The following is a 20701-nucleotide window of genomic DNA, read 5'->3' as shown; positions in this document are numbered from 1 at the left end:
ATGCATATATATATATATATATATATATATATATATATCTCGAACAACTGCTGAAACATTAGCAGTTTAATATTTCTCAAATATAGTCTGTGTGCATTCATAGAGGACTAAACTTTTTGCCTAACCTGTTGCATCTAATGGCTCGACCATGGAGAAGAATATTTCTTGCCAATAGTTATTAAGCTAGCAGTGAGAAGTTTTGAAATTCTACCATCCACAAGTATCATGTATTACTATTCATTTTGTATTCTTATTTTGGGAGTTTAAAGATACAACTCTGTCATATACATTAATCACACATTTTTACACCAAACACAGTGTACCTCTGAATTACACTGTTTGGCATAACTTTTTTCCTTTACCACGATAGGATTCTACTTTATTGGCCAGAAATATTACACGGGGATTTGAGCTGAAAATTCTCTAAGGCCTAATATTTACATAATGGAGTTACTGGAGGAAAAGTACTAAATCCATGAATTTGCCTAAACGTTTTGTAGCACTCTCAGCTGCAGTGTTCACCTTAAACTAGCATGGTGGTTAGGAGAACAAAAATATAATGCTGCATTAAATAGAAAACTCTTTACCACTTTAAAATTGTAAGAGAATTTAAAATCAACCTACGGGAAACTACATTACACCTTAACATTTTCACAGAACTTGGCTTCATCTGTTATGTGGAATGTAAGGTAGAGTCCTCTGTGTATTCTTGTCCCACCACATCCTAGTGGCCCACAGAGATCGAACAACACAGGCACTTTGCCATTTCTAACTATTTAAGAAACTGAAATTGAAACCCAAGGATGATCTTAGAGGAAATTTCAGAGGTGTGATACAGAAGACTGCAGGTTTACATAGAGCAGGAAGCCTGGAATTATATCAAAATGTTTATTTTTCTTTTAATGTGAAAGATACATGAGAGGAGCATTGGATCAGGCAGCAACACACTTACCTTAAATCATGAGCACCTGCGTTTATTTATCGACTAACCAAAAATTATGGATAGTGTTGTGGTTATACAATTCTAGAACGTAGCCAATGACAGATCTCTGAATATTTCTGGTTGGCAAAACTGAAATTTAGTGAAAACTGCTGTCTAAAATTAGCCAGTGGTGGTTGATATTTGAAACCTAACATTATCTGCTGAACATAACAGCAAGTTGCACAGATAAGTTCTTGGCAGTTAAGAATGCATATACAAGACTTCTACCTTAGCAAGTAGCTAAAAACATACTACATCAGTATATTTAATGAAGTGCTGATGAATGTAGAGTCAGATTTATTCAGGGGTGTTTTCTCTCAAAGACTTTAATAATTCCATAGATTTGCACGCATCTGTGCACAAGCAGGCTGTCCTAAACATGTATTATTAATACTTGGATACAGGCCTCCATAATTTTGTAGTTTGACTAGTATGTATTTCTGTCGTTGTTGATTTAGGTTGGTTTGGTTTGGTTTGATTTGGTATTGGTTTTGTAATGAGTCTATCTATTTGAAAGAGAAGTGCTTGACAAGGTGAGAAGACTAAACTTATCCTTGGGTTTGACCATAAATGATTATAAATTGTAATTAGAAATTATGTTGCTTTAATATATTTGTGGTTGTAGATTTTCCTCCCGTAACCATAACTTTACTATGGCAGAGGAGTTAAGTAGGATACCAGTACTAAGCATGATCTCTCTCTTGTTCATTAGGTCATATGTTCAGTTAGAGAGCTGTTTGTCATTTCCCAGATTTATGTGCAAATATTGCACGCCTAGGATTATTTTACTTCTCTTGGTCAGTGTTCTCATATCCATCATATTTGGGTTAAATTTTTGGTTGTCCTCCTCTTTGGTAAGCTTGTGTATACTTGATAAGTACATGTAGAGAATACTTCCATATAGAATTCATAGGAAACCTTGCCTCAAATGTGTCAGAAAAATTGTAAGGCCCAGTAGTCAGAAAATTGGTTGTGATATTCTGTCTTTTAGTAATATCAGATTGAGACTGAGCAACATGATTGACCAAAAATCAGCTGAATAAGGTGATTTAAATGAACTCTCCAAAGAGGATGAAGTAAAGTCCACAAGGGCTCAGCCATACACAAAGTATCATAGACAAATGAGACTATTTGAGAAAGGCAGATACTGGCTTTTTGAGGGAAGAGAATACCAATTGGTTGTTTAGTACCAGAAGTTCTTTGAAAACAAACATCCAGCAAACATTAAGAGAAAAAACAAGTTTCATATATATTTAAGAATACAACTGTATATCATATACATGTATGCATTTAACCATGATTATTTTAAAATGAAGCAATGAAATTGAAGGAAATGCTTTTATTGTTATATAGAAACATTTGCAGGAGGAAAAGGAGAACAGAAATATAATTAAATTATAATGTTAAAATCCATAACCTACTTACCCAATTTCAGGCATTCATGTACATATATGCACATACACATGTGTGCAGGAACATCTGCTTGCAAGTATTCATGCATATATAAAGAGAAGGTAGAGTTGTAGATATATGTAGGGATGTCAGCATAGTATTAGAAGGATAGGTATTGATTTTAGGTTAAGGTGTGGATCGTAGCTTTATGAAACATACAATATTTATGTGTTTGAATGAAATATTTTTAAGAAATTACGACACCAGAGGAAGAATAGCACAATTTGTTCTTTGTTGTTTACCTGCATGTACAAATGACAAATGGGTTCACTCTTTGTAAGAGAACTGCATGTGCTCATGCATATTCTCTCTCTCTCTCTCTCTCTCTCTCTCTCTCTCTCTCTCACACACACACACACACACACACACACATACACACACATAAGCATGCTCACACATGTACACAGACATGTGCACATGTATACAACGTGTGCATGCACATATCATACACTCAGAAGAGTGAGTTATCAAATTAGCGAGGATAGGGGAAGAATTTTAGATTAGGATATGGAGGGTGGATTTTTCAAAATCAATATTTACATATATATTCAATAATGTTTAAAGAAATGGAGGCACCAGAGAAATAATTGAAGAGTTTAACCTTTGGCAGACATATGGCCATCAACAAATGTGTACCATCTCCACATCCCAAAAGTTTATTTGTGCATGCGTGTGTACACACACACACACACACACACACACACACATGCACCAACACACACAATAGTTAAAAAAAAATATATATATATGTTTACTTTTCTACAATAACTCTTAAACTATTTCTTGACAATCCTGCCACCTTAGGGCATCACATGCTCACTGGGTATATTCCTTGAACAGGAGTCAAAATCAACATTTCTTTCATTAAAGCAAATAGCCACTGGTAGTACACTATAATAGATATAAACTTTTAATCCAAAGTGTAGGCTCATGTATATAATCATAGGACTTGGAAAAACTGACACAGAGAGCTTGCAAAGAGTCATCAGCAAGCTGCCATTGCAGCGCAAAGTCAGAATCTGAATAGTATACAGCAAAATGGAAACCTTCTGGTTAATAGCCAGATTATAGGTTCAAGCATCCAGATATATGTTCAGCCTCTTGGTACCACACACTGTTCTGTGTTTGTTGTCCATTGCATCCAGATCACACATTAAATTATATTTTATGTACCCTGGTCTTCATGCAGGCCCTGAACAATTGGAGAAGGGTCTGTTTCTGACACTGTTGCGTGTCTTTGGATCCCTTTCACCAACCTGGGTTGCCTTCTCTGACATCAGTGGAGTGTATGTGCTTAATCCTGCTGCAACTTGTTGTGCCATGGAAGGTTGTTACCCATCAAAGCTTCCCCTAATCTGAGGAGATAGTGAATGGTTAATGTAGTGAAAGGAGTTGTGAGGGTGGGGCTTGGAGGATAGAAGAAAAGAGGGTCTGCAATCAGGATGTAAAGTGAATAATCATATAAAAGACAATACAATTTAATTGCAATTTTTCTCTATTTTTTATCCACTCCTTTTCATATTCCTGGCCTCCTTTTTTACTAATTGATATTACATTCATCTACTTGCATGTATATTCTCACATATAAATTTTTCATTCTGTATAATATTACTTTTATTGTTTCTTTTCAGGTCTGAAGATTTAACCTTGTAATCTTCACTCAGTATGTAGTATGTGTTCATTAGCATCTGTATTCATGAGCCAGTTCAGGGAGGTAAGTTTTGTATCTTAACACAGTTACTAGTGAAGGTAATGCACATTTATTAAATAACATCGTGTGACTACTGTGTATACTGTCATTACTTCTCAACCTCCTTCATGCTGCAAGGCTTTAGTACAGTTCCTCATGCTGTCGCGTTACCCAACCAGAAAATTATTTTCAATGCTTCTTTAAAGCTTTAACGTTGTTACTATTATGAATTATAAATTAAATATTCCTGAATTTTGATGTTCTTAGTTGATACCTATAAAAGGATCATTTAATCCTAATTAGGCCCCATCCCATAATTTGAGAACCGCTGTCCTATATTAATTTAATTCTCTGAAAATTTCACTTACATGGCTAGGAGTTATATTCAAGTGATACCCAATGAGACAACTCACCAAATATATACAACAGAAGTATTTCATAATTTAATGATCTCAGGAGAACAGACTCTTTAATTCAAAGATACTGGATTGATAACACCAGGTGAGAATGTTGAAATTATGATTAGATAGAGATGTTAATAGAGATGATAATTTCAGAAATAGGAACAGAGAGAGATGGGAAGCAAGAGGACCATCTATTTTTACTTCATTGTGCACAACATCTTTTGTAAAACCTCCTCTTTCTTCTTGGGTTTGGAAGACACTAGCACATTTCTAGAATTCTCATGTTAACTAGGAAATGCTGTACTTCCTGTCGTCATTGGCATTATGAGAAAGAACTTCACTGGACAAATTCCAGTATTGGTCTGACTTCTTATTATGAGCTTTACATTAGGGAGCTCTTCAGGGTGTGTGAATGGGCTACTTTGAAGAAGATTAAAGAAGCAGAGCCCTATTGATATAGTCTATATTTTTTCTCCAAACCCTTTAATACAGCTGATGCACTGGCAATAAACACTTCATTTTTTTTCACATTATAAGAATGGATTTGTTGTGCTGTCCCATAATGCAACAGACCACATCACGTTGCTCACAGTAACAGTTTGTTAGGACTCTGGTTTTCAGGTTGATTCAAGGTCACAGACACAGGTTCACCTGCCAGAAACAATGGAACACAACACCTGGATTTTTCCTCAGTATGCATATTACACCATTGGAGGTGTTAGCACCTTTTCAGGCAGCTGGCTAAAAGGTTTTCAGTTAAGAGAACAGCACCCAAAAGTACACCATTGCCCAAAGCAGCATGTCAATGTGCCATAACATGTAGAACCTGTCCAGACTGCTCATGGCAACACTCAAACTACTTTTATCTTACTTGAGTGTTAATCTTACCTTCTGGAATCTATTTGAATTCAGGTGAGATGGTCTACAGGGTTTGTTTTGTGAAGAAGTAGTTGTCATTATCCAATGAGCTGAAGTACATAAGTGATGGTGGCAAAGCCTCACATCTGTCCTATGTGCAAACACGCTTGGCTTAATCAGCCTTGAAGTAAAACAGCATCTCCACCTCTTCTCCATTTTAAGAAATTTAATGATACCCAAGTAGATGCTGTTACATGGTAATTTAGTAAGATTTCATATATTATTCAAGTAGTGATAATAGACTCTATTATGATATTTCATTCTCTAATATTTCAATTATCAGATGACTTATCTGAATCAATTTTAATTTAAGCTCAAGCTCAATTTTAAATTTAAATATAAAGTTATATTAATATTTTTTATATTAGAACAGTATATATATATATATAGTGCTCTTATATTTTTGATTTCATTAATAATAATGAAATTTTCACTGACAGAGTTGAAACAGCAATAAAAATGTGTATATAATTATGTTTAGGTACTCAAACACGTGATTCAGTAAAACCAAAATTGGTTCCTTCAATTACACTATGAGGATCATAGTTTGTTTATATCTCATCATAGCTACAAAGCCAATCTTTAGGCTCTCTGATGATTCAAGTCACACTGAAAATAATGTAGTCCCTATATTTCTTCTAATAATGTATGGTATGTAAGCAAAGAAGCAGTCATAATTTGTATACATATATAATCTTGTTTAAAAATCTACAATCAGATTTTCAGTGACCTCATTTTAATAGCCATTTTCCATGTGACTAATATCATCATGAGAGCAATTTTTTCAGGACCATGAGGAAGATCTAAATAAAGTCTGTGTCATCAAACCACGAGATCAGTATAGAACATGACAGTGTCGGGGGAATGCTGCACATTGTGATAGGAAAGCTTTTCCTAGAATTAGGAATAACAAAATATATATTTATTTTATTTTTGTATCATTTCATCATGTTATTTTATTTGTTGATAAAAATGTGTAGTAATATAAGATTTGTAGTAGTAAGAAATCATTATGCCTTATTTCATTATTGGCTGTTATTCATTCTTATGAAAGACTGAGGAGTTAATAATTAAATAATGTATTTGTGACAGAAGAATTAAATTAGAAAATAGGTTTAGTAATTTGGACAGACCTGAAAATACTCATACTCATGGTTACATTCAGACTTCACATCAAACCAAAAATCAGGCACTCTTACCTTTTTCTTGTGTAATTCTGAACCTGAGTTAAAATTAGCAATAAATGAATGGACTCTCCTTCAGGTGCTCATTTGTCTCCAATAGTCTTTCATTCCAATGTAGGTTAGTGCATATTATCTTTTGTGAGTCTATGTTCTCTGAAGTTGTCCTTGGAAGGACATTTTCTGTACTAGGAATACTGAATTCACTCCCACTGTTAAAGGAGCTCATGAACTTACTTGTTTGTAAGGCTTAGTAAACTTGCTTAATTTATATGATAGTAAATAATTATTATAGTATTGGTGGCTGCTCACGTTGAACTTCTGCCAATTATATAAGGCAGAGAATATCTAGGTCTGCAACTCTCCCAAATCATCACCATTGCTGGGTGGAAAGTTTGTAAGCTCAGTGGCACACTAAGCAGGAGTTTAGAGCAAATATTTTCAATTTCTGGATGCTGTGCTTAGGGTGAACAGGCCTTTCAGGACTCTCTAGGAGAAGATAAATAACAAGAAAATCCTAGTAAGAGCACCAGTGGAAGGGGAAGCCCTGGGTCCTGCTAAGACTGAACCCCCAGTGAACTAGACTGTTGGGGGGAGGGCGGCAATGGGGGGAGGGTGGGGAGGGGAACACCCATAAGGAAGGGGAGGGGGGAGGGGAATGTTTGCCCAGAAACCGGGAAAGGGAATAACACTCGAAACGTATATAAGAAATACTCAAGTTAATAAAAAAAAAAAGAAAAAAGAAAATCTGTCAATTTGAAAGGAAATATTTTAAAAATTATCTATTTACATTTTGTAATTCTAAAATAATTGCAAATTAATCCCTGCAACTTCCTCTTCTAAATACTTCTATATACTCCTCCTTGCTTTCAAATCCATGAACTCTTACATAAATCGCAGTAGCATGTATATAACTATATATAACTAACTACGTATAACTATATAGCTATATATAGTTATGTGTCCACTACTACATTTTATATTTTTAGGACTGACAATTTGATATATAAAAACTAATTTTTATGTGTATTTGCTACTATAAAATATTTTATTGAATAAGTTATTAATTTATTTTACATTAGGATAGTAGCTCCCCACCTTCTCTACCTAGTCCATCCATCTCACCTCAACTCTGCCCCCATCAAATCCTCTGCCCCTTCTCCCTAGAAAATGGAAGGCAACTCTTGGACAACAAGAAGCCTTGGCATTTCAAGCCACAGCAAGACTATGGCCAAATTCTTCCAGTGAAGCTAGATAATGCACCCTAAATAAGAGATTCCATTTTTTTCCTTTTCTTCAACCTTGTAGATGACTTGTACATTTCCCAGCATTATCTGTGTTACTTCATATGAAAGAAAGCTTTCACTATCATGGGTATTAATATTGCTACATTTTTAAACTTAGTGCTTACTGTTTAGAGAACTCAAGCTGCCACTAGAGTGCTTCTTACTTTTCACATGTATATTTTTCAGTTAATTATTTGATACCTGACCTCCCCTTATTCTTCCTCTATTGCCTGTACCCATAGGAAACTAGAATTTTTCTAACATCCTCTACTAGGGTAGGAGGCTATGGGAATATACCAAATTAGCTCCATCTACAGTTGAGGACATAGAGGGTATTATCTCCATTTCAATAAATTCTATGGATGCACACCATAGAGACTATTGTTTCAAAAAATTTTTGCCAGCATAATTGCATCATTTCTCTCTTTTCTTTTTGTTTTCAAATGTGAATGTTGCTAAAATTGCACTACTAAGGCCTATTTCTACCAGTAGTTATGGACCCAAGAGCTGCTTAGAAAGAGGTCAATATGGATCATACAAAAACAAGCTAATACCATATGGCTAGTTAATTTAGTGAATTAAAAGTCACCACCACTTTCATAAAACATAATCTCTAACTGCCCTACCATTTCTTCCCTTATACTACAAAATATTGGAAAGCTAGGAACAGCAAGGAATGCAACAGGTTATATTTATATATTCATTCTATGTTATTGTGTGCCTGTGTATGTAACAATAATAATTAAGTAGTGATAATGAATTTAATAGTGGAGTAAGGAGAACACAGCAAGAGTTTAAGAGACAGAAATGTGACAATTATGTAACATACTATTCTTGTTTTAATGCCCTATATTCTTGAAATTAAAAATATAGCAAAAGGACAAAAAGGTATGATAGTAGATTTTATATGAAAATGACTGAAACTAATTATAAATATGTATGAAAACATTTGTTAAAACAGTGAATACAAGAATTAACAAATATCAACAAATCAATTTATATTCAGTACTGGAATTTGATAAATTTAAATGGACAAAATTATCTCGAATGGTACAAGAATCAGTAATTATCCAAAATATAGAAAAAAAAGAATAATACTGGCAGATGTTCTCTCACAGGTTACTGGATATTTTCCTTATGGCAATTAGTATAGCAAATGAACAGTGAGTGTTTCTAGAGCAGAAAAACTAAACTATATCTAGTTTTTTAAAAAATCATGTTATTTATGCAGAAATATTAAAACAGAAAGATACAGATTTAATATTGACTAGAAAACAGATTAATGTAGGAAAACAAAAAATTAATTGAATTTAACATTCAAGAAATGAATAATTGAAAACAAAAGAGAAAAAGAGATAACTAATAATTGAAATGGAAGAGTAAAAGATCCATGAATTATTATATGTCCAGCTAGGTGTGGTGACTGTGTCTTTAGTGAATTCTTCCCAGAACTTAGTGGAGAACTTCCTCATTGCCCATGTCTGAGATCATTATGTTACCACCCTACTAATTATTTTCAGCTATACTACAAAAGTTAATTCCAAAAGCATTGCTGTCTTTGTTAAGCTTTCTAATTATAGGTATATAAAAGAGGTTCAATTTATATACACTTTTTGTTCTGTTGAATCAGGAATTAAATTTCATATCATGTTCACGTTTCTCAAATGATTTGAAAAGTATTGTTTCTACTGAAAATCAAAGAAGAGTTTAAGATTTATTGATGGTTGGGGGGTTAGACTGAGGAGAGTACTTATTTGTCAAAATTCCATCATGTGCCATGAGGATACGAATCAGGATACTTAGAATCATCAATACAAAATAATAAGAAGGCTTGATGGCATGGCATCATAATACTAAAATTCATTTGCTAGTCTAATACACTACTGAGCTCTACAACCAGTAACAAACTGTTTTAACGAAAATGTGCTGGGATTTGATTAAGACAGGCACTGCATTTTGTCCTTGCCTTAAAACATATTATAGACGCTTCACTCACCCATATTCGTATATACAAATACATTTAACTGTTCATTTTGGAGCACCTAATTCTGTTTCTTTATTATTTATTTAATCATATACCATATCTGTATTTTCTAGAGTATACAACTAATTTGCTTCATGTTTTATGCAACTCCTACAAAAGTTAAAATGGTTTGGTGGATAGCCTAGAATAAATAGGTCATCAATCACAAAGGTAAGGTGACTTCATATACACAATTAGATGAAAGATATATTTCTTGCTTGGAAAAGACAGTTTGGTGAAAATATCGGAAGGAATACAAGAATGTAAATGAATAAAACAAAATCAATTTGAGTTTGGGAAGAGCAGTGATTTTATTCTTGAAAGGAGGAAAAAGACAAATAGTTGAATATATTTGTACAAATTAGTGGAGATTACAGGGAGAACTTTACTTGGTGGTAACATTCTTTTTTTCTTTTTAACATAGTAGGGAGTTGATAGCAAAGAAATGGACAATACAGAATGTGGCAACATACAACAATAAGATGAGGTCAACTGGACAGTGGCTAGGGGCTAGAGAAACCACAGAATAGCTGTCTTTTCCTTTATCATGTTTATTGTTTGTGACTGATTTGTGCCTGGGAATAGCACATTAGTAACAGAATTAGCAATGTGTCTACTGTTGCGGGTACTGAGAAATTTATATAATGTTGAATGCCATCCTACAGAGTCACTTGTGCTGTAAGGTAAAAGCCATAGCATAAACTTTGTGAGGCTATTTGGTATTGCCTCTAATGTAGTATGTATAGGTGAGAAAAGAGGAAAAAATTAAATGTCAGTTATTGGTCTTTACAGGTCTGGGATCAAATGGGTAAGAGGAGCCAGATTAGGCTAGCAATACAGAGATTATCATGTGACATCCCAAAATCAGAATGCCACTGAAAACCTGTAGCACTACATTTAAGTCTCTGAAACAATAATAAAGATAATTCAACACTGAAATTACAGAATCCTACAACATGGCATATTCTTATTAACATTTGTATGTGCATACATAAAAATATGTATAGTTAATGACCAACATCTGAATCCATCAGCAGTTGTATATTTCTCAAATATATGTTGTATATGCATTTATTTAGGTCTGAAATACTTCTTTTATCTCTCCAATCAATGCTATAGAATACTTGGACATATTTTAGCATCTAAGTTCTTCATCCAGCTGTGGGACCTTTCACCTTCTACCATGCACTTTACTGTTCCTCTTGAGGTGTCACCTTATTACTAATCACTGTGTATTCTTACTTTGCATTTTTTGGATACAGCTTCTTTGTCATATATAGAAGTCAGTTTTTACAGCAGAGATGCTGTTCCTCTGAAACATATTTTTTGTTACCTCTGTGTCTTCTCTGAGTATTATGTGTTGAGTAAGGGTTTTTCTTTTATCATTCAATTGACATTGGGAATAGAGCACTGTCAGTTACATTTTTACAATTAGATTATTGTAATGGTCACCTTCAGCTGCAAAGTGAAGCTATTTTGCTGATGGTGAGTGTAACACTAATTTAAATGTTGAATTTAAAGTTCAGATAACAATTATACTGGCTCAAAAAACTGGCAGCTGTAAGTCATTTTTTTCAATGCCCATTATCTCCCTTAGACTTATTTTACTCAGGAAAAGTCACGATGTGAGTCATAATACAGAAAGTCCTCAATACTGTGATGAGCAGAAACAGAAATCCGAAAGTTAGGGATACAAGGACAGTGATTGCAGCAATCCTGTCAGCTTTGCTAGAACTATGTCAAACCGCTGTGCAGGCTTCATAACTTTCTCTCTTTCCAGTGGCTATGGCTGTGCCTGTTACTTATTTATAAGATCAAATACATATAGGAATAAGTTGACTCAGGTAGCAACACTCTTGCCTTTAATAGAGAGCACCTGTATTTATTTCTAGGTGACAGAAATTAAAATAAAATAAATAAAATTTAAAAAAACTAAAATACAATAATAATAAAGATATAAAAATGTAGAAATAAAAAAATGCTGTGTGACCAATTTTCCTGGTCCTCTCAGTGGGGTGGCATGTTCACATATTCCAGAATAGGTAGAGCCTGGCTAGAAGCTGATCCCTGTGCCAGATGTTCTCAATTATGAGATTTACTGTGGTTTTCAACCTGCTTCAACCTTACCAGTTCTTTTGTCTGGCGGCATAGTCTACTTGCCCCACATGGGTCCTTAGACAATATGACTGCATATACAGGACTTGTCGTTGCTTAGCAAAAATCTCAGCATGGCTGGTAGATGCACCCAGATTTTAGTTTCTTTAGAATTTCATGGCTTGATGAATGAGGGGGGATTTTCTTCAGGGATGCTTTCAGTACAGTAGACTCCAACAATGCCATGGATTTCTGAATATCTATGTACAACACAGGCAGTCCTAAATAGGTAATTCAAATACTTTGGTACTGGGTTCCACATGTCTATATTTTGATAGATATTATTGCTGTTTTTATTTTTTTTACATGTTTGTTGTTTGTTTTTCTGTTTGTTTGTCATGGTCTCTGTCTCATTCAAAGAGAAGTTTCTTGACATGCAGGAGGATAATCTTACCACTGAAGATGAAATCAATTATAAGTTGCAGTGAGATATTATGCTGTTTACCAAATTTGTGGTTGAAGATTCTCCTCCAGTAACCATGACTTCAATAATACTGACAAATACTAAATATGATATCTCTCCGTCATAGCCATCATAGATGGAAAAGACTGCTGTTGGTATTCATCTTTTGTAAGCTTGCACAAACCTAATCCTTAGGCAAGATTATGTCAAATATAGAAGAAAAGTGTAAGGCCCAGATGTTCTTGCATTTGCAACGATATCTGGTATTTTATTAATAAATACAGTTTCAGGAACAAGACTTACTGAAAAACAGCTGATAAGGATAGCGCACAGGAACATGCTAAGCTAGAAAAAGATAAGCCAACACAGATTCAACCATGTGCCAATTATGATAGGTAAAAGACAAAACCTGGGAAAGGGAATTATTGACATCTTAGGGACTAGCAAACCAATTGGCCGTGTAGTACCCAAAAGTCTGGCTTTAAACATATGTGCAAGTAACAATATCAGAATGAACAGGTTATCCTGAAAAAAATAAATCTCTATATATATGTATGTATATATCCAACAAAGACTATTTTAAGAATAAGTTGGTAAATTTAAGGAGAGCATGTAGTGGTATATGGAAGAGATTGAAGGAGAAAAGAGAAGGCAGAAATGTTGTAATTAAATAGTACATTAAAAAAATTAGGAAATACCCCCCACACACATGTAGGTACATCTTCTCTCACGGATACCAGACCAGGCAGTCCTCTGCTATATATGTGTTGGAGACCTTATACATTAGTGTATGCTGCCTGGTTGGTGGATCAGTGTCAAAGATCTTGGGGGTCCAGGTTAGTTGAGATTGCTGGTCTTTCTATAGGGTCACCATTCTTAGCTTCTTCTGCCTAGAGCCTTCTGGACACAGGAACTGAGGAGTAGTCTGGTACAGGATCCTTCTGGTTTCTGTCTGCTCCTGGTGCTGACCCTGTGACAGAGCTCTCTTTGTACCTGAGATCCTGATGGGAGAAAGCCTATCTCCGGGAGGGCTGACGCACAGGCTTTCAGGAGGGTAAAGCCACTGTCAGAGATAGCAAGTCCAACTGACACCAGAGATAACCAGATTGTGAGTGGTAATTTCAGGAACCTAAGCAACAGAAACCAAGGCTACTTGGCATCATCAGAATGCAGTTCTCCCACCAAAGCAAATACTGGGTATGCAAACACACTGAAAAAGCAAGATTTGGATTTAACCAGAGGAATCCTGTCCCTGACTGCTCCTAAGGTCCTGTGTACAGAGAGCTCTAGCCAGATTCCACTTGGGCCAGGAATGTGAACAGAAGTGGTGGTCTCCCCTGTACTCTCAAGATTGTCCACACTTCTTAGAGTCCTGCACTTTCCCCAGGGGATCTGGTTACAGAGAGCTGTGGGACTGGTCATATCTGGGAAAAGATGGGAACTTGACATCTTTTTATTGTTTGTTATCACACATACACACACACACACACACACACACACACACACACACACACACACACACACACACACACTCCTGCACTCCCGCATGCACTCACGCACCCTTAAATAGGCAAATACAAAATTTGAGTACATACGCCGTGAAAAATCCAATTTTTCTGTATTATAAATTTGAAACAGAAGATTTGAGAAACTTCTTAAAAATTTTATGCGAAAACAATTAATACCTGGAAACCAAAGAGAAAAGTGCTAAAAATTAATAATCTAAATGGAAGCAAAAAAGGCCCATATTTTACCATACCACTGGCTAAGTGTGGTGACTATGTCTTCAGTGAAAGCTTATCAAAATTTGGTGGAGAAAAACCTCCTTAGGGCCTGCGTCTGATATCACCATATTTTGGAAATTTGTAACATAAGTTAAATGATAGGTAGTAAATATTATTTTTGTTCCTTTAATTTATATCAAAAAATTTTGTACTGATATGTATATGGTCATATCCCAATAATTTTTATCAACTTTAATTAATTTATTCAATCATTTATTTACATCCTAAGCACTGTCCCTATCTGGTTCCCCTTCACCTGGTCCCTCCCTTCATCTCCCTCCCCTTCTCATTTGAGAGGTTGGAGTCCTCCCCCAATGTGCACCCTGAAAGGGATGGGATTCTCTTTTTGCAACAGAGTCAAATAACCTGCACCTCTGGGAGCTCTCAGGCTGAGCCACCTACCAAAGAACCTACAAGGAATGAGGCCCTGGCACACATATAGAAAACATGCAGCTCTGTCTCCATGTTGTGCTCTCCCCATAAATGTAGTGGAGGCTCTCCCTAAAGCTGTAGCCTGACTATGGTATCTGATCTCCCACAGGACTATCTTGGCCATTGTTTTTAAAGAGGAAATGTGATTGGAGTACATTGATCTTGTTCTTATTTTCTGGACAATTTCACTGGTACTGGATTTCTGGTGGTTTTGTACAAATTTTATAATTATGTTGATAATAAGAACAAGAGCATAACACACATGGTGGCTTTGATGCTTAATCTACCCAATCTTCACATTGCTTGTGAATACTGCACTCATACTAATGTTAAAAAGATTTGTCTAGTAATTTGGATGTTTCTAAATCTGATATAGATCTGACTAATTATATGGAAATGATTTACTGTTCAAGTGTTCATATTTTACAATTAATCAATAATTGATTCCTAAACATTTTCCTTTCCATTTTAGGTTCCTGATGCAGGGTCTCTGCATGCTCCTTATGGTAAGCTCAGACTCAGGGAATGAGGTGCTTTTTCTCCACTAAGTTCTGAGAAACTTTCATTGAAGACACAGTCAAACACCTAGTCATGGTATAGTAAATCGTGGGCCTCTTTTCTCTTCGCTTTTTAATTTGTTGAGCATTTTACATTTGGTTTCCAATTATTAACTGTTTTCACATAAAATCCATTAAATCTGTTGTTTTCCTCCTATACTAACATGTTTCTTAGGCATATTTTAAAACCACATTTTTGTGTATGCCTTACTCATTTTATAGAAACAACACGATGTTATTTCCAACTAGATATAGTTTGTTCTCTCCTTAGAAATACTCACTTTTCATTTTCTACCCTATTTGCTCTAAGGGTATGCCTAAGAAATGTTTGTGAAGTGGCATCCACTGTATATTTTTCTTTTTAATTTGTTGAACGTTAGTGATCCTTTTCAGATTGTATTACTTCCTTCTATGTAATTATGAAATTTCAGTACAGTACATGGCCTGATTTTTTTTTTTTAGTTCTTGGGTTTAACTTCCTTAATAAATATGTTTTTATACATTTACATAATGAGTTTTGGTCATATTCATCTCAATCCTTCTGTTTCTTCCTACATTCTCTTATTCTGAATCTCTGCCAAGTCCTCTGGCTGTATCTTTTTATAATGAATGTGAGAATTTAATGAAAGGCCAGTGTGTTTTCCACATCTCTGTAGCTAAACCTCTTGCTGTTTACTCACAACTCTAGTTTTTAATGAATTAGCTCTTCATTACTTGTTATTGTTACATATATACATCTATACAAAGCCAAAATACATATTGTGTATAAATAAAACCCCTGAATCAGTTTGACGTTCCCAGCTTCACAAAATTATGAAGCAATGTAGTTAATGTATATAACATTTTATTTAAATGGCAGTAAGGTCCTCTATATTTCATGGCCACACTAGTCAAGTGTTGTATGCTGGTTTACAATGTGAGGCATAGTTTACTTCATTTTAACCAGGAAATGAGTCCAATTACTTTGGTAATAACTATTGATATGATGTCTAAGTCAGTAGACATTTTTATGTTATTTTTCTTGGATATTTTATGTATTTACATTTCAAATTTTATCCCCTTTCTCCCTCTCCCATACTCCCTCTCTCTGCTTCTCTGAGGATGTCCCCACTCCCACTCACCAACTCCATCTCAGTGCCCTGGCATTCCCCTAGAGTGGGGGAAATGTGCCTTCGGAGGACCAAAGTCTTTTCCTCCTACTGATGCTGGACAGTGCCATCCTCTCATACATATGTGACTAGAGTCATGAGTACCTCCGTAGTACTCCATTGTGTAAGTATATCACATTTCCTGTATCCATTCCTGTGTTGTGGGACATCTGGGCTCTTTTCATCTTCTGGATATCATAAATAAGGCTACTATGAACATAGTGGAGCATGTGTCCTTATTATATGTTGGAGCATCTTATGGGTGTATTCCCAACAGTGGCATAGCTGGGTCCTCAGTTATTACTATGTCCAGTTTTCTGAGGAACCACCAGACTGATTTCCAGAATAGTTGTACCAGCTTGCAATCCCACCAACAATGGAGAAATGTTCCTATTCCTCCACATCCTCACCAGAATCTACTGTCATGTGATTTTTTTTAACTTAGCCATTCTGACTGGTGTGAGGTGGAATCTCAGGATTGTTTTGATTTGCATTCCCCTTATGACTAGGGATGTTGAACATTACTTTATGTGCTTCTCAGCCATTAGGTATTCCTCAGTTGAGAATTCTTTGTTTAGCTCTGTACCCCGTTTTAATAGGGTTATTTAATTCTCTGGAGTCTAACATCTTACACATTTAATGATACATTGCCAGGCTGGCCATTGTCTTTCAAATTCATTATAGCTAAATTTTACAGTTGAGTACTTTTCTCTCTTAACAGCTTCATTTATAACACCTCTCTGCTCTTGGAAAGCACTAAGGGACCAGGCACTAACAGGGGTAGTTACTGTTCAAATTTCTATAATTCCATTTTTAAAATCAGTATTTCAGCAATAGGAATTTAACTGCAACATATTGAACGTAACCAAGAGTCTGCAATAGACTATGCACTTAAGGTAGTCTCCCGGACCCACAAATTCAAATGAATTTCTCCTGATTCCAGTGTGTTCCTTTCTTTTTCTTTTTCTTTTTCTTTTTCTTTTTCTTTTTCTTTTTCTTTTTTTTTTTTAGATAGGCGTAGCTCCTTGTTTGAATATTGTTTTCTAAAGTATTTGTAATTTCATGTAAATACTCTAAATTTATTAGATAGCTTGGAATAAATATAAATTAATGATTCCCTTTTAATGTTGACCATCCTTAGTGTATTCACATAATCATTTGTATATTTTCTTCTTTAATACTCTTAGAAATGCTTTGTAGAAATGACTATTGGGCATTAATTATGATGTTCTTATATTTAATATTTAAATTTTTTTCTTTAAGAATATAATACTTGCAGAATAGTAGACTTTTCCAATGTGATATGAAATTATATGCTTATATTTATCGAGTTATACTTTTATTAATTCATGTTATATGTATTGTGAATTTAAATTTTACTTCATTTTACTTGTCGATTCTGCTGTGATTGCTCTTTCATATCTCATCAATTTATTGCAATATGATCCATGAGTGGGATAATACTGAGAAATTGTGAAAACCAAGGGGAGCATTTGAATAAGGTATTAATGTGACCAAACATATTAGTTTTGTGTGTATACTCCCCTTTGTTTTTTGGGGCATCCTCTTCACTCAGTAGTTCATTGACAACTAAAGTTCTATATTTGTGTCATAATAATTGTTTGAATATATACTTTATTTTACAGAATGTATATTTTGTGTTAATTGCAACATTTAATTTTTCAGTAATTTCTTACTCCATATTACTAATTATTTTTCACCAATATACCAAAAACTAATTCATAATATTTTGCTTTCTTTACAGGGTTTTCAAGTTTTTTGGTATGTATTGTTACATGGACAATTTTAATCTATGTTTTGTGTTATTGAGCCAAGAATTACATTTTCTTATTTTCTTCACTGCTTCCAATTTAAAAATTTCTGTGACTACTGCAAATCTCAAAACCTTTGTAGAATCATTGGTACACGCATGCAAGTGTGCGAGAATGTGTATATGTTTGCGTTTGTGTGTTTGTGTGTGTGTGTGTGTGTGTGTGTGTGTGTGTGTGTGTGTGTTTCTGACTCTCTTATGTGTGATTTACGGTAAGGAGAATGCTCATTCATGAAATGTTTGTCATGGAATATGAGGATATAGATTTTGACTTGTAGAATTTCCAAAGCAAAATAATATGAGGGAATGATAGAAGGCATTTTAATTCCAAATTTGTTCTGCAAGTCCAATGAGCTGCTAAGGTATAAGATCTATGAAAATCTCAAACTCAATGGTAATAAGCTAGAATTCAATTGAGCTAGAGACATAACGGTGTCCTTGTAATCATACACCTCTGTATATATAGCAGAACCCTCACTCACCCATGGTCATATACACAAATATCTATATCTATATCTATTATCTATATCTATATCTATTTACACCTATCTATCTATCTATCTATCTATCATCTATCTATGAATTAATTTAAAGTACCCAATTTTACTTAACTAACTTCTTTTTAGCCATATACCACATAATCTTGAAACTAATTTGCCCTTAGTTTTGAAAGATGATTGAAAATTCAAATTCTCCATCTTTACTTTTCTATTTTATTATTGTGTCAATTTTGGCTCTCTTATGGCAGTTCCTTATGAAGTTTATATTTGGTTGATCATAAGACAAAAATTAATCTATATTGGCTCTGGATGTAATATTTTTATTCTTTTAATAGATTTGAAAAGTATTTCCTTCATAAAGTCAATGAATTAGAAGATTTAAAAACAGATATGCATGTTTTTAAAAATCTTGAATAAATGTTTATTGCTTTCAGTATACTCATCTTCACTCATTCATATGCTTTAGTTTAATTTGTTTCATTTATTTCTAATACAGGGTCTCACTATGCTGTGCAATGTTGTTGCAACTCAAGCATTAAAGCCATGCTTTCTCTCAGCATACTGAGATTCTAACACTGGAGATTACAACCAAGAAATTCTGGTATTGTAAAGCCATTTGCTTTATCATTTCTTTATTGATTGTAGATTGCTCATGAAAAATAATTAGACTGAACTTTATATTTTTCTACAATCTACATTTCTTTTGATTACTGCATGTTTAATTTTACAAAAGGTCTTGTGCCCTTTCACAAAATTGAAGATTTTTCTTGTTAGATTTGAACACCAGACATCTAATAACCAGAAATGTACAATATTTATTTTCCCCCACTTAAAAAATAAATGAAAAGGTAAGGAAAGCACATGGATGTTCCTAGGTATGATTGAGGAGAACATTTACTGTAGAAAAAAGGGAGAGCATAGTCAGAAGCAGACACATCTGGGAGAGTCCAGAGAATTCAGGATCCTGAGCCATGTGAGGAGAGAGGGAAAGGGAATAGAATCAGAAGAAAGAAGGACCAGGTGCAGGAACCAGGGAGCAAAAATGACAAAAGGGGCAGGCAACCAAATGTTAGGATTTTATAGAGCCTCTGACTGAATGTCACCCCAGTACCTCAGCTGAAGAGTTCTTGTTAAAGGGCTGGGTATGCCAGCTAAACTTTTAACAGGTAAGGACTAAAAGTTACTGACAGAACCTGAAGGCCTCTCTGTTTTGATGTTACAGTTGTCTCAGCCATTTGCCTTAGCATTGAACTCAACACTCACCAACTGCTTTGAGACATTGAGGACAATGTGAAATGGAAAAGGCAAGGGTGGGTATTGTCAGTTACTATTTAACATAGAGTAACGATGTGCCCATGTGCTGCTTCTATATATAAAGTATCATATTTGTCATTTATTTTCATTACGCATGAGGATCTAGCACTTCAGTTTAATTTAATCCTTTGAATATCAAATGAATCTCGTGGAATGATTTTGAAAGTGGAATTTCATTTATAAATCATCTCTCATTTACTCATTAAGTAGTAGCTTCATCTTTAAATGATTTACATTAAACTCAAGAGAATATATATGTGCATATATATACATATGTATATGTGTGTGTTCATATGTATATATATGCATATATGTATATATAACATATAATTTATATTACATTAATGAATATGCATATATATGTACACATACATACACACACGATTATGTTTGCTTAAGTACCAATTACTGAGTTTGTTAGGTGACAAACTTATATTTTTGTTTAGGATTGAGTCCTTCATATGTAATAAAGGTTTTACCCTAAGAAGTCACTGATTCTCCCTCTTATCATAAATTATCCATAGTAGGTCTTCAGTTAGCACCATGGCCTGTGAGGTTCCTGCCATCCATATTGGCATGAGAACTTGTGGTGTTAAGTTTTTAATCTTCTTTAGGCATCTCTATTGTTGATATTTTGTAAAT

At 34.5% G+C, this 20701-nt stretch overlaps 1 protein-coding gene across 1 annotated transcript in view; it reads left to right on the top strand.

Annotated features, from left to right (window-relative positions):
* The window catches only part of LOC102546835 (uncharacterized), a 479532-nt gene that overhangs the window by 138556 nt on the left and 320275 nt on the right, over positions 1–20701 (top strand). The window contains exons 32-36 of the mRNA XM_087601102.1: positions 4066–4148; positions 15182–16538; positions 18180–18196; positions 19242–19346; positions 19968–20055. The gene's annotated coding sequence lies outside the window, so the exon portion shown is untranslated. The remainder of the gene's footprint in view (positions 1–4065; positions 4149–15181; positions 16539–18179; positions 18197–19241; positions 19347–19967; positions 20056–20701) is intronic.

This window comes from Rattus norvegicus, chromosome 1 (assembly GCF_021556685.1).
Source record: "Rattus norvegicus strain SHRSP/BbbUtx chromosome 1, alternate assembly SHRSP_T2T, whole genome shotgun sequence".
Classification (NCBI taxonomy): Eukaryota; Metazoa; Chordata; class Mammalia; order Rodentia; family Muridae; genus Rattus; species Rattus norvegicus.
This window is presented reverse-complemented; position numbering and strand designations above follow the sequence as displayed.